The 13,304-nt window shown below is 50.6% G+C and overlaps 1 protein-coding gene across 5 annotated transcripts in view; it reads left to right on the top strand.

The window, feature by feature from the left end:
• The window catches only part of ARVCF (ARVCF delta catenin family member), a 50,614-nt gene that overhangs the window by 3,686 nt on the left and 33,624 nt on the right, over positions 1-13,304 (top strand). For all 5 annotated transcript variants that reach the window (XM_078060620.1, XM_078060618.1, XM_078060619.1 and 2 more), the window contains exon 2: positions 1,914-1,966. The gene's annotated coding sequence lies outside the window, so the exon portion shown is untranslated. The remainder of the gene's footprint in view (positions 1-1,913; positions 1,967-13,304) is intronic.

The raw sequence follows: 13,304 nt of genomic DNA on the forward strand, positions 1-13,304 counted from the left end.
ACTTCCCCTACCCTCCTCCTGCAGGAAGCCTTTGGTGCCCCCCCCCCAGCAGCCCTGCAAATACCCTCCCCCACTGGTCTACTACTCGCTCTCCTCTGTGTTTATGGAACTCTTAGCCTGGCTAGAGCCCCACAAGGAGGGAGCATGTTCTTCTTGTGGCCGAATATCCCCAGCTGAGGTGGGGGCGCTGGAAACAGGAAGACCTAAGTTCAAATCCTGGACCCAGTTTACGCACCGGTAAAATGGGGTGTTGGGCCAATCCAAGGCACCTAGCGAGAGTGACACGAGGGTACACAGCCCTCACCTTGTGAGGCTCTGCACAGGGCTAGCACTGAGGGGGAGGTTGGCAGTTGTCCGGACTGGTAAGAAAGGCATGTGGTTCTCTGTGGGACAAAACCTATGTGAACACTTAAGCCAAAACCAGAAGTGTCCCAGAAACATCACACTGCAAGTGAAGCTGCTTCCTGAGCCTCAGACTTCAGAGTAGGAACAGTGGCTCCTGTGCGTGGGCGGGGCGGGTACAGTGGGCTGGCAGGCTCCCTCCCAGACTGCCCTCCCAGGCACACACGAGAGTGAGTGTGCTCGAGTACATACACATGTACGCACGCACACCTGCCTAGCTCGGGCCACTATTCTTTCCTGCCTCTGACCCCATGCATCCTGAACTTCCTGTGATCCCGCCGTGACTCAGAGCCCCTCCTTGTGATGAAGGTGCTGCTGGGAGGCAGGGACACCTACCCTCAGGGCCCCCGTACATGCCACATCCACAAAGGAAGATTAGATAGAGGAACGATCTGGAAAACACTGTAGAGCCCAGGGGAGAGAGCTTCTATCACCCCTGACTCCCCAGAGATGGCTTTCCATTTGGGACCCAGACCTCCCCTCCTCTTTGTGCCACCCTGGCTTTGGTTTCTGGTTTTAAAGATTTTATTTTTAAGTAATCTCTACATCCGACGCAGGGCTTGAAGAGTTGCATGCTCTTTAGGGTGCCTGGGTGGCCCAGTCAATTAAGCATCTGCTTTTGGCTCGGGTCATGATCTCAGGGTCCTGGTGTCAAGCCCCACATTGGGCTCCCGGCTCAGCAGGGCATCTTCTTCTCCCTCCCTGCTACCCCTGCTTGTTCTGTCCCTCCCTCTCTCCCTCTCTCTCTCTGTCAAATACATAAATAAACCTTAAAAAAAAAAAAAGAGAGTTGCATGCTCTACGAACCGAGCCAGCCAGGTGCCCACCACCCTGTTTTTCATTTTTATTAATGTAAACACTTTCTGGCATGGTCCGCAGGCCTAGATACAGTGACAGGGAATGTGTCCTCTAGGTCATGGGCTGAGACAGGAAGCCCATGGGGGCTGTAGCTCCTGCATGTGAAGCACACCTAGCCATAACTCTGGCCCTTTGGTCCCAGGGTCTGGGAACTGGGCTGCCTGCCTAACAGGGACTCGGGTTCTGGGCTGGCCCCAAGGAGCATCAGGAGAGGCAGATGGCCTGTTGCACGGGGCAGGAGTGGGGTCCCGGAGAGGGGAGCAGAGCTAGGCAAGTGTTGGGGGGGGCAGTGGGACCCTGGTGCAGAAGTTCTCCTTGCTGTACTGTTTATCACGACGAAGCACACCCAGCCTTCTGGAATGGGGAAGACATTATTACCAGTCTACAGCTGAACAGTCACAGTTTCGAAGACTAGTCAACAGCAGTAGAAACATTTACAAGGGACGGTGGTAGTCCGACATAAACTGCAGACACCACGGTTCCAGTCGAATGGGGATAAGAGTACGTGCACGAATGAGTGGGTACATGTCAGGAGTGCCGCAAGATGACCTCAGGGTCAGGGATGACACTGCCCCACCAGGGGTCTGGCCTCATCTAGAAGGGACTTAGCCCAGCAGGTGGCTCTCACAAGGTACCCTGTGGTTTCCCTGCAGGAGCTGGGACTGGCAGGATGGGCGTTGGGACATGCTGATCTCCCTCAAGACAGGTAAGTGACCTGGGCTTGGCCTGGGGATGTCCCCCTCTTTGCATAGGACAGAAGAGTGTCCCGGTGGGCCTGGCAGGTGTGGCTGACAGAGGGATGGCCCAGGGTGGTGTATGCTTCCGGTCAGCCTCACTCTGGGGATGAGCCTGCGGTGGGGCTGACACTGGGACGTTGGCTGGATCTGATCTTCACCTATCTTGACTTGGATGCCTGCCACGCAGTATCTGGTGTCAGCATAGCCTACCCAGCTTGGCTCTTAGCTCAGGTGGTCCCTCCTGCCCAGGGGAGACTAGAGCTACCAGCTGGGGACAGACTGTCATGTGCTAGCCCATGGCCCTGGGTGTTACCGGTGTTTGTAGGTTTACCTGGTAGTCGCTCCTCCAGCGAGACTAAGGCATGGTGCCTGGGGAGTATGGCAGGGCTGGGAAGCAGTGTGGTCCCTGTGTCCCCCGGGTCCATCTGAGTGGTGGGGAAGTACGTGCTGCTAGCACCTGGGCCCGTGAGAGTTTGCTGCAGTGGCTGCATTTATAGAGTGGCGATGGCTAAAGACAATGCCTCTGGTCATTCTTGTTCCTCCAGTATGGGTGGCCAGTCCCCAGCCCAGCCATCTGCTCCTGCCCCACCGGGCACTGTCTCTACAGGAGGCTTGGCCAACCCAGCCCTGTGGATTCTCAGTGGCCCCGAGGATCCAGTGTGGACGGCCTGGCCTAGCCAGTGCCATGCTGTGTGATGAGAAGACAGTGGCCACACACCTAGGAGCCCCCAGGCCTCCAGACACCTCAGTGTTCTGTGCCAAGGGCTGTAGGACAGGGAGGGACAGGGCCTGGCTCCTTCTTCCCTATTCCACATGACTGTGGGTGTGGGAAGCTGCCTGCTGGGCTGGCGGTAGCTGTGCCTCTGCTGCCACCTGGCGGTGTACCCCTGGGCCGATCAAGGTCAGGCCAGGCAGCGCAGTGGCCGGCTGTTGGGCGGGGGGGGGGGGGGGGGGGGGGGGGGGGGGGCGGTGCTCTGGATTGGGATGAAGAGGCTCAGGCTGCATCCAGGGCTCAGAACGTGGCATTGTTTGTGGTATGGGTGACGTGGTATCTGGGGGTGAGGTTGGCAGGGTGCTGGCCCCTACCCCCCTTAACTCCTGGTAGGCCAACCAGCCAGACACCAAAAGATAGCTCTGGTCACAGGGTCTCCCTTATCCTGCCCGCTGCTCTTGCCCGGTCTCCCAGCATTGCTTGCTTGTTTCCTGTCCCTGTTTATCCCTTTCTACCTCCTTCTCCTGGTCTTCTCCCCGTTTTTCTCTGGTCTTCTCTGTGTCTCTCTCTGCCTTTGCCTCTCTTTTGTTTCCGTCCTGTCTTTCTTGAGTGTGGTAATTGATTATTCTTGCCTGCCATGGGCACTGGAATAATAGCTGTGTTCTTCCTGCCATCTCTGCTCTGGGCTGGGACCATTTCACAAACTGGGAAGGAGAAGCTGGGCCCTGGCTAGGGCCTCCCTGCTCTGTGGGGACCCTGGGGTATAGCCCTGACCACATCAAGAGGGAGATGGGGAGGGGGAGACCTGGGGACTAAGTTGGGATAGGGGCTGATGGCAAGCACCTGTGTATCTCCCATACTCACCTTCAGCCGTTCGGTACCCAGTTGCTGAGCTCCATGTCAGACGCTGAGTGTTGTGACCCCATCAGGCACAGGCCTGCCCTCGGGGAATCCCTGGCCTGGCCAAGAAGGCGGCAACAAACAGAGAAAGGGGCCAACTGTAGAACTGCAAGCTGGTGATGAGAATTGCAGGGCTCCCTGAGAAGAGGGAGCCAGAAGGCAGTGCGGGCCTGTGGGTGCCCTTCATTGCAGCCATGCCAGCACTGCTACCACCTCCTGGGGAGCCCCCCCTCCCCCAGCCTGGCCTTGCCCTGTGGCAGCGTTGTCATCAGCCTCCACACAGCTGTGCCGAGCATGGCTGCACTTCTGTGACCACTGGACCCGCGCTGGGGTTTTTTGGGGTTTTGATGTGTTTCTCAGGCATTGATTGGAATCTTTATTTTAAAGTATGAATTCTTCCCTCATCTGTGTGCCTGCAAGTTCTTTCTCAGTCTTTCAATTTTTGTTTATGATGGAAATTTTTATATTTTACGGTGAAATTCAATGAACGTTTTCCTTTTTTAGTTATTCCATTGTCCTTCCAGAGCACCTAGTCAGGTAAAGGCGCCCCTGTCTTTTCCTGAGGTATTTCTAGTTTAGTGTTTTACATTCAAGATTTCATCTATCTAGAATTTATTTTGACATAAATGTAGGTTGAGGAGTTAACTTTATTTTTCACTTGTATCTGAACCATTTCTTTTTTTTTTAAGATTTTATTTATTCATTCATTTGAGAGAGAGAGAGTGCACGAGCAGGGCAGAGGGGCAGAGGGAGAGGGAGAAGCAGACTCCCCACTGAGCAGGGAGCCCGACACAGGGCTCAATCCCAGGACCCTGGGATCACGACCTGAGCCAAAAGCAGATGCTTAACCAACTGAGCCACCCAGGCACCCCTGAACCATTTCTTGACTAACATTTTCTGTCACCAGAAGTTGGAAGCATCATGTAATGTGTCCTCAGGTTTGTGGTGCCCATGGCAAGTGTCTAGCCCTTAGCCAGTGACCACTGCCTGTTTAAAAATATCGGGTTGGAGCCTCCCCTTGATCAGTCTTTGTTATCGAAAGTCATGGTTATTCTGCACGTTTACCCTACATGTGCTTGTTGGAACCACTCTGCTGGGTCCCTCTCCCTGGGACTTCTGTGGGATTCACCTTAGGCTTCACTCTTTGGAGCCACTTGGCCCTCCCTGTGTGGGTCTGTGGCATGTCCTATGCCGGTCTCCCCATGTCTCAGGGCTCCCACAAGAGAGCCTGTCCCCCCTCTGAGCACCCTTGTTTACTGAAAAGAGGTCCCTGCACGGTAGAGCCCCTCAGAAGCAGGGCCCCTGCTGGTGTGGCTGGAGAGCCTGGTGCCCAATTGCTGTTCTCTGGGCTGGGACCTGTGCAACTCTCAGCCAGGCATCCAGGGGCCTCTGTCATCAGACTCCTGTGTCATTTCCAGGTGGGCAGGTCGCCACAGGAGCCCCAATCCCTTTCCCAGCCCCACAGCCCGTGCTTCTCAGGCGAGGCAGGAGGAAGAACGTTCTGCACAGAGGACTTGGGCTCAGACCCTGGCTCTGCTCACCCTGTAGGCCTTGTGAAGGGCTTGACGCAGTTACGGCTTGGGCGCCGCACCAGCTTCCGGCTGTGCCATCCTTGTTCAGGGTGATTCACAGCTGCTGGTGTGGCCCGTGCAAGCAGGGCCAACCTCGTGAGGCCTACGGGCGAGATGGTGCCGTGCTGGCCCACACAGGCTCTCCTGGGCCGTCTCTGCAAGCCCGTGGTAGCATTTTCCCCAGCCCTGCATTCCCCTGGGCCCCCAGCCCCCAGCTTATCTCGCCCGCAGGAAGGCTGCCCACTATCAGGTGGATAGATGGAAGTACCCCACCCCCGGGCGCATCTTGCCAGGTTGACTTTGCAGCTGAAGGGTTTGGTATTTCGAATATGCCTTTAGTTAAACTTTTTCTTTTCAAAATATTTTCACTCTCCGTGAAATCCTAATTAGGCCATTCATTCGTCTGAATGTACTTGCTGCTCTCTGCATTTTGCAAGATAATGAGGCTGCGAGATGCTGCCGCCCCCAAGCTCTCAGGGCCTTCACTTTCTGCCCCGGAGGGAGACGCCGGCACCTCCGTGCGCCATCCCTGCCTGTGGGATCTGGGCTGCAGTGCCTGGGCGGTAGGGGGCACTGAGCATACAGATGGGGACATGGAGGCCTGGGCCACTCAAGAGTCTGCGATGGTGTAGGTGAAGAGGTCTCAGCCCCAGCAAGGCCCACCCTTTACAAAGCAGCATCCCCCTTCACCTCCTGTCACCCCAGGCTCAAGATCAAGGCCAAAGGAGGTACCTCCTATATCCTGCTGGCCCCGGCTCCCCTGGGTGTGCCTGAGGGGCTGAGAGCAAGGGAGAGGCCACAAGACTGACCCGTAGATGCCAAATGACCATGGCACCAAAGGCCCCCATTTTGCTTTTTAAAGATTTTATTTATTTATTTATTTGAGGGAGGTGGGGAGAGAGAGAGAGAGCACACTCACAAGCGGGGGTGGGGAGCAGAGGAAGAGGGAAAGAGAGAATCTCAAGCACACTCTGGGATACCAGAGCCCTATGTGGGTGGGCTTGATCTCATGACCCTGAGATCATGACGAGCTGAAATCAACTTAACCGACTGAGCCACCCAGGCACCCCCCACCTCCAGTTTCCTCTTTTTTTTTTTTTTAAAGATTTTATTTATTTGACGGAGAGAGAGTGAGCGAGAGAGCACAAGCAGGGAGGGGCAGAGAGAGAGGGAGAAGCAGGCTCCCCGCTGAGCAGGAAGCCTGATGCAGGGATTGGTCCCAGGACCCTGAGATCACGACCCAAGCAGAAGGCAGATGCCTAATGGACTGAGCCACCCAGGCGCCCGCCCATTTTGCTTTTTAAAATAAATTATAAGTATGTGCTTGTTTATAGAGAACGTAGAAGATACAGAAAAGAAGGAAAATGAAATCATACCTGTTGCATCTGTACAGCCCAGCACTTTCTGTCCTCCCACAGGTTCTTGGGAGGTGATTTCCACGTGTGCATGTTTAAGGGGGCTGGCAGTTGTGATCCCCACCCCGCACCTCACCAGCATCTCCCATGTTGGTGTTGGGATGCTTGGCCAACGTAGAAGGGTGGGTGCCCTATTTCCAGGTAGTACTTGTGGTTGACTATGCTGGTCCTGCTTCTCTGGGGCACACACACCCATGTCAGGCCCCCTCTGTCCCTGGGGCCTGTGTGCCCCTCAGCTAAGAGCTCAGAAGGACATCCCATCAGGGACTCAGGCTGTTTGCAGTTCTCTACCATCAGGGCCGCTGCAGTAAATAACTTTTGCTCAGAGCTGTTTTTCTACATTGAAACACCTTGGGCTTGATCTTGAGGTTCAGGCACTGCTGGTGTGTGTGTGTGTGTGTGTGTACGCACACGCACCCTCATGCTGGGGACAGAGCCTTGGTGGGAGCCATCAGATGCCAGCGAGACCTGAGAGAGTGGCCTAAGGGTGGGCCCCGTGACAGCCCCTCTCCCAAGAGATAGCTAGGCCCACTGTCTTCAGACAGCCCACCCAGGGCCCTGCATAGGACACAGACCCCAGGGAAGGCAGACAGTCTAGGGAGGAACACCTTCAGTGAGGCCCCCACCTCACCTCCTGTCCCCTCAAGCGTGAAATGGGAGCCCAGGTGTCCCAGCAGGTGTTTCTGAAGTGACCCCACTCCTGGTGCTGTGCTGAGGGATGCGGGTGATCAGGAGGCTAGGCTCGTCCCCGGCTCTGTGGGCATTGCACACAGTGGGTGCTAGGGCCTCCCCTCTGCCCTCGGCCTCTGCTCCCACCAGGCTGTCTCACGTGTACTTCCTCACACCCAGACTGATGCCCAGGGGGTTTGGAGGCCAGCACTCCCACAGATGATCACCTCCAAGGTGAGTCACTCGGACCCTCGCAGAGGGCACACTGATGGCTCTGTAGTAAGGGTCGAAGCTTCAGTGAGGAGTCTCCTCTGCACGCAGTTGGAGGCCCAGGGCTCAAGGCACCTCAGCACCCTGACCCTGTCCAGAGGACCATGCTGGGGGAAGGGCTCTAGGGCTCTGAGGGTGTCAGCCGTGCCCCTTGGAGCATACCATGGGCTAGCCAGTTCACCCACCATGGGTGAGTGTGGGATCCAGAAGACCTGACAGGGCTGAGAGGGAAATGGGTGGGAAGGGGAGGGGTGCAGGAGGGAGGAAGGGCAAGGATGTAGGAGTATAGGAGACAGGGCAGGTAGGGTTGCAAGGGGAGGTAGGGGTGCAAGGAGGCAGAGGTATAGGGGAAAGTGGGGCTTTAGGGAAGGTGGGAGTTCAGGGGAAGGAAGAGGCAAGGCTATAGGGAGAGGGAAGTCTGCTAAAGAGGGTAGGGAATAGGGGAAGTGAAGGTACCAGAGAGAAATGGAAGTACAGAGTGGAGGAGCAGGGATGCAGGGGGAAGTAAGAACAGGTTGCAGGGGGAGGCAGGGATGCTGAGGTCAGGAGAGGGACCAGCAGGTGGTTGAACGTCCCAGGTTCAGGCCCTGTGATAGTATTTTTTTTTTTTTTAAGATTTTATTTATTTATTTGACACAGAGAGACACAGCGAGAGAGGGAACACAAGCAGGGGGAGTGGGAGAGGGAGAAGCAGGCTTCCCGCTGAGCAGGGATCCTGATGCGGGGCTCGATCCCAGAACCCTGGGATCATGACCTGAGCCGAAGGCAGACGCTTAATGACTGAGCCACCCAGGCGCCCCCTGGGATAGTATGTTCTAAGTACCCTGGCCACATGCTGAGCCTTCTGAGGAGAACTGGAGCTGGGAAAGGGGGCTTTCCTGAACACAGCATGGGAGGGCAGGTGTGGGCTCTGGGATTCCTGAGCCTCCCACCCCCCTCATCAGTGGGCACAGGCGGCCAGCCTCACCTGTCACCTCCTGCCCAGGGTGAGCGGCCGGTTTATTGCCACCCACGGGAGCAGGTGACCTGTCCAGGGCCCCAGAGGGTGCAGGGCCGTAGCTAGGACCACAGCTGGGTCAGGGACTTGTATGGGACCAAAACCATCTTTTCTCTTGGGCCTCCCAGCATGGGGGTAGGGAATTATGATGGGGAACTGAGGCTCAGCAAGCAGAGCTGGGCCCTGCTCCCAGGCCTGCCCCAGGCAAGCACATCTCCTCTTTCCAGGTGTCTTGGTGACAGTTCTCTGGCATTTGCCTGTCTGTAGGGAGCTATTGGTTGTGATGAGACTATTTCAGTATTTGTATTTGAAGAAATAATTCCAGACGTTTCTTTGCCAAACCTTTGAAACAGGGCATTGGTTAATTTTTAATTAAGCCTTTATGCTTGCGAACTTTTGTCTTTATAAAAGGGCCAGGACATCCAGAGGTGTAGTGAGGGTGGGGGTAGGCGATGCCCCAGGGCATGGTGCAGGGAAGGAGGCCATCTGTGACTATGACACAGGCAGCAGCCTTGTGCCCTGTGGGAACCCTGGGCCCTGGCACGTCCCCTTGCTCCTGGTGACTCTGTCCGCCTCCTCGGACTCCACTGCTCAGAGCATCCCCACAGTTGATGGGCAGGAGGAGTGAGCCTCAGACAAGACCCCGGGTCCGAGAACAGCAGTCTTGGGCAGGGCCAGGGGGCTGCGTGGGAGTGGAGGGGTGTTTGCTGTCCCCTTCCCTGCAGCTGGTAGGGGCCGCTTCAGCCAGGGCAGGGGAAGCTCTTGAGCTGGGCCTGGTTCTCTTGCTCACTCCTTCAGCAAATATTTATCTGGTTTCTCCTGCCATGAGATGCCCCATGGCCTCCAGGATACAAGCCATGTCTGGTCCCTGTCACACTGGCAGCCCCACTCCTTGCTGCAGCCACCTCCAGACTCAGCAGGCTCTGCCTGGGTGAGGGTCTCTGTGGACCCACTCCCTGCATCATTCTAGATGCAGAGATGCCCTGGAAAGAGGAGATGTGCTTGCAGAGATGCCTCAGCAAGGCGGCATTCTCCTGAGCCTTCAGGAGCCCAAGGCAGTCCTTCTCCTGACATTTCTCCAGTTTTTCACAAAAATCGGCCTCCCTACAGAACACAGGCCCGGGTTCCTCAGTGCAGCCCAGGCCTGGGAGCCATAGTGCTCTGTTGGTCTAGATGCTGTTTTCTGGCTGTTCATCCTTGCTTCCTTCTTGCAAAGAAACGACTTGAGTACCTGCCACGTGCCAGATGCTGTGCTGGCTGCCATGCAGCAGAGGCCAAGGTGGTCACTTTCCCCAACACCCCCTCACCTTTGTTACCATATGTGGCAGCAGGTGAGGGTTCAGATTTGTTGTGTCGTTTGGCCCATGCAGAGGCCTAAAAGCTGGTGACAGAACTTCACAGTGTGATCCTGGACTCACAGGTTAATTTTCTGTAACTTCTTTAAGTCCTGTCCTCTCTGAACTACATCTATGAGAAATTTCTATTTCTGGCATGTGAGAGGTAGTCAGAAATGCATTGGTCATTTCAATGGGAATCTTGGTTTGGGGACTTAGATACCTATGTGTTAACTTATTTTAGGTTTGTCCTAGATTATTCATATTCATTCTTTTTTTTTTTTTTTAAGGTATTCTGGAATCATTTATGTTGTTGATTCTCTCTGTTAGAAATTGTCTGAGTATTACTCCTGGGAGAGCTTTAGAAATAGAAAACAAGGAGCTCGTTGCAAGGATGTTTTAGCGTTTTTCATTCAGCTCTGGTGCACTCGTATTCATAGTCATTCTTTATTGTTTAATAATTATTTAAAGCTGTGAATTTGCCTCTGAGTATAGCTTTGGCTATTCCCCCGTAGCTTATTGAGATATAATTGACATATAACATTGTGTGAGTTTACGGTGTACAGTGTGATGATTTGGTACACATATGTATTACAAAATGTTTGCCACAATAAGATTATTTAACACATCCTTCATCTCACATAAGTTGTCATTGTTTGTTGTTATGGTGAGAACATTAAACATAGCAACTTCTCTCATAGCAACTTCTAAGTATACGATACAGTATTGTCAATTATAGTCACCATGCTGTACATTAGATCCCTGGAACTTATTGTATAACTGAAAGATTATCCCCTTTGACCTGCATCTCCCCATTTCCCCTACCCTTGGTCCCTGACAAGCACCATTCTACAACCCATATATTTTTATGTATGATGTTTGAATATATTTTTCACTGTTTCTAAATAGTCAGCTTGGTATGCTTAAATTTTTGTCTTTCATCTATTTATTTAAAAGAATGTTTTGCATATTCTGAGAGCCACAAGATGGCTTTTTTAAAATTTCTATTTTTTGGTAAAATACACAAAATTTACCATTGTAACCATTCTTCAATGTCTGGTTCTGTATCATTAGGTATATTCACATTGTTGTGCAACCAATCTCCAAAACTTTTTCATCTTGCAAAATTGACACTCTGTATCCATTAATGAACATTAATGAACCCATTACCCCCTCTCCCCAGCCCCTGGAACCACCATTCTACTATGTCTTTCTGTGAATTTGACTAATTCAGATGACTCATAAAAGTGGAATAGTACAGTATTTATCTTTTTATGATTGGATTATTTCACTTAGCATGATTTCTCAAGATTCATCATGTTGTGGCATGTGTCAAAATTTCCTTCCTTTTAAAGGTGGAATACTCTTCCATTGATAATAACATTCCATGGTCCATAAGTGTGTATCACATTTTGTTTATCCATTCATCTATTGGTAGACACTTGAGTTGCTTCATCTTTCGGCTATTGTGAATAATGCTGTTATGAGCATGAGTGTAAAATATCTCTTCAATCATTTGCTTTCAGTTCTTTTGGATGTATACTCAGAGGTGGAATTACTTGATCATACAGTAATTCTGTTTTAACTTTTTGAGGAACCACCATATTGATTTTCTTTTTATGCCATTTTACATCCCACTAACTGTGCACAAGAGCACCAATTTCTCCACATCCTTACCAAAACCTGTTATTTTGTGTTTTTGAGAGTAGTCATCTAATGGGTGAAGGTGACATTTCACTGTGCTTTTGATTTGCATTTCCCTAACATTAGTAATATTGGGCATCTTTTCATATACTTCTTGGCCATTTATGTATCTTCTTTGAAGAAATGTGTGGTCAAATATTTTCCCCGTTTTTAAACTGGGTTGTTTGTTTTTTGTTGTTGTTGATTTGTAGGAGTTCTTTATGTATTCTGGATGTTAATCCCTTATCAGATACATGATTTAAAAATCTTTCTGCCATTCTCTGCATTGCCTTTTTACTCTGTTGATCATGTCATTTGAACAAAAGTTTTCAATTTTGATATAGTTCGATTTATCTATTTTTACTTTTGTTGCCTATGCTTTTGGCATCATATCCAAGAAATCATTGCCAAATCCAACATCACAAAGCTGTCCCCCTATGTTTTCTTCTAAGAGTTTTATAGTTTTAGGTCTTATATTTAGATCTTTGATGCATTTTTAGTTAATTTTTGCATATGTTATAAAATGTTGTAACTTTATTCTTTTCCATGAGGATATCCAGTTTTCCTAGCACCGTTTATTGAAAAAACAATTATTTCCCCCATTGAATGGTCTTGACAACCTTGTAAAAGATAGTTGATCATACATATATGAGGATTTCTTTCTTTTTTTTTTTTTTTAAGATTTTATTTATCTGACAGAGAGAGACACAGCAAGAGAGGGAACACAAGCAGGGGGAGTGGGAGAGGGAAAAGCAGGCTTCCCGGTGAGCAGGGAGCCCGATGTGGGGCTCGATCCCAGGACCCTGGGATCATGACCTGAGCCGAAGGCAGACGCTTAACAACGAGCCACTCAGGCGCCCCATGAGGATTTATTTCTATTCTATTCCATTGGTCTGTATGTCCGCCTTTATGCCATGACCACACTGTTTTCATTACTAAAGCTTTGTAATAAATTTTGAAATCAGGAAGTGTGAGACCTCTAACTTTGTTCTTTTTTATGATTGTTTTAGCTGTTCAGGATCCTTTGAGATTCCATATGGATTTTAGGATGGAGTTTTCTATTTCTGTAAAAAATGCCGTTGGAATTTTGGGACTGAATTCAATTGGTATATCACTTTGGGTAATATTGACATCTTAACAATATCAAGTCTTCCATTCTATAAGCATGAAATGTCTTTCCATTGGTGTAGGTAGGTCATCTTTAATTTCTTTCAGCAAGGTTTTGTAGTTTTCAGTGTGCACGTGTCTTTCTTCCCCTTAGTTAAGTTTATCTCTAAGTTTCTTGTTCTTCTTGATGCTATTGTAACTGAAATAATTTTCTTAATTTCCTTTTCAGATTATTCATTGTGAGTGATTTCTGTTTATTGATTTTGTACCCTACAACTTTACTGCTTTATTAGTTCTGAGGGTGTGTGTGTATATGTGTGTGTGTGTAATCTTTAGGATTTTCTACATTTAAGATCATATTATTTGCAAACAGAATTTCACGTCTTCCCTTCCCATTTGGATACCTTTTATTTCTCTTTCTTGCCTTACTGATCTAACTAAAATTTCTAATAGAAGAGGACTTGAACAGAAGTAGCAAAAGCAGCATCCCTGCCTTATTCTTGATCTTAGGAGAAAAGCTTTAACTCTTTCATTATCGGGTGTGATGTAAGCTGTGGAGTATGTGTAATATAATGGGTAGTGTGTATAGTATGATGTTCTTTTTATGTATGCTCTTTATCATGTAAAAGTGTTTCTTTCTATTCCTAGT

This window comes from Halichoerus grypus, chromosome 13 (genome assembly GCF_964656455.1).
Source record: "Halichoerus grypus chromosome 13, mHalGry1.hap1.1, whole genome shotgun sequence".
NCBI lineage: Eukaryota > Metazoa > Chordata > Mammalia > Carnivora > Phocidae > Halichoerus > Halichoerus grypus.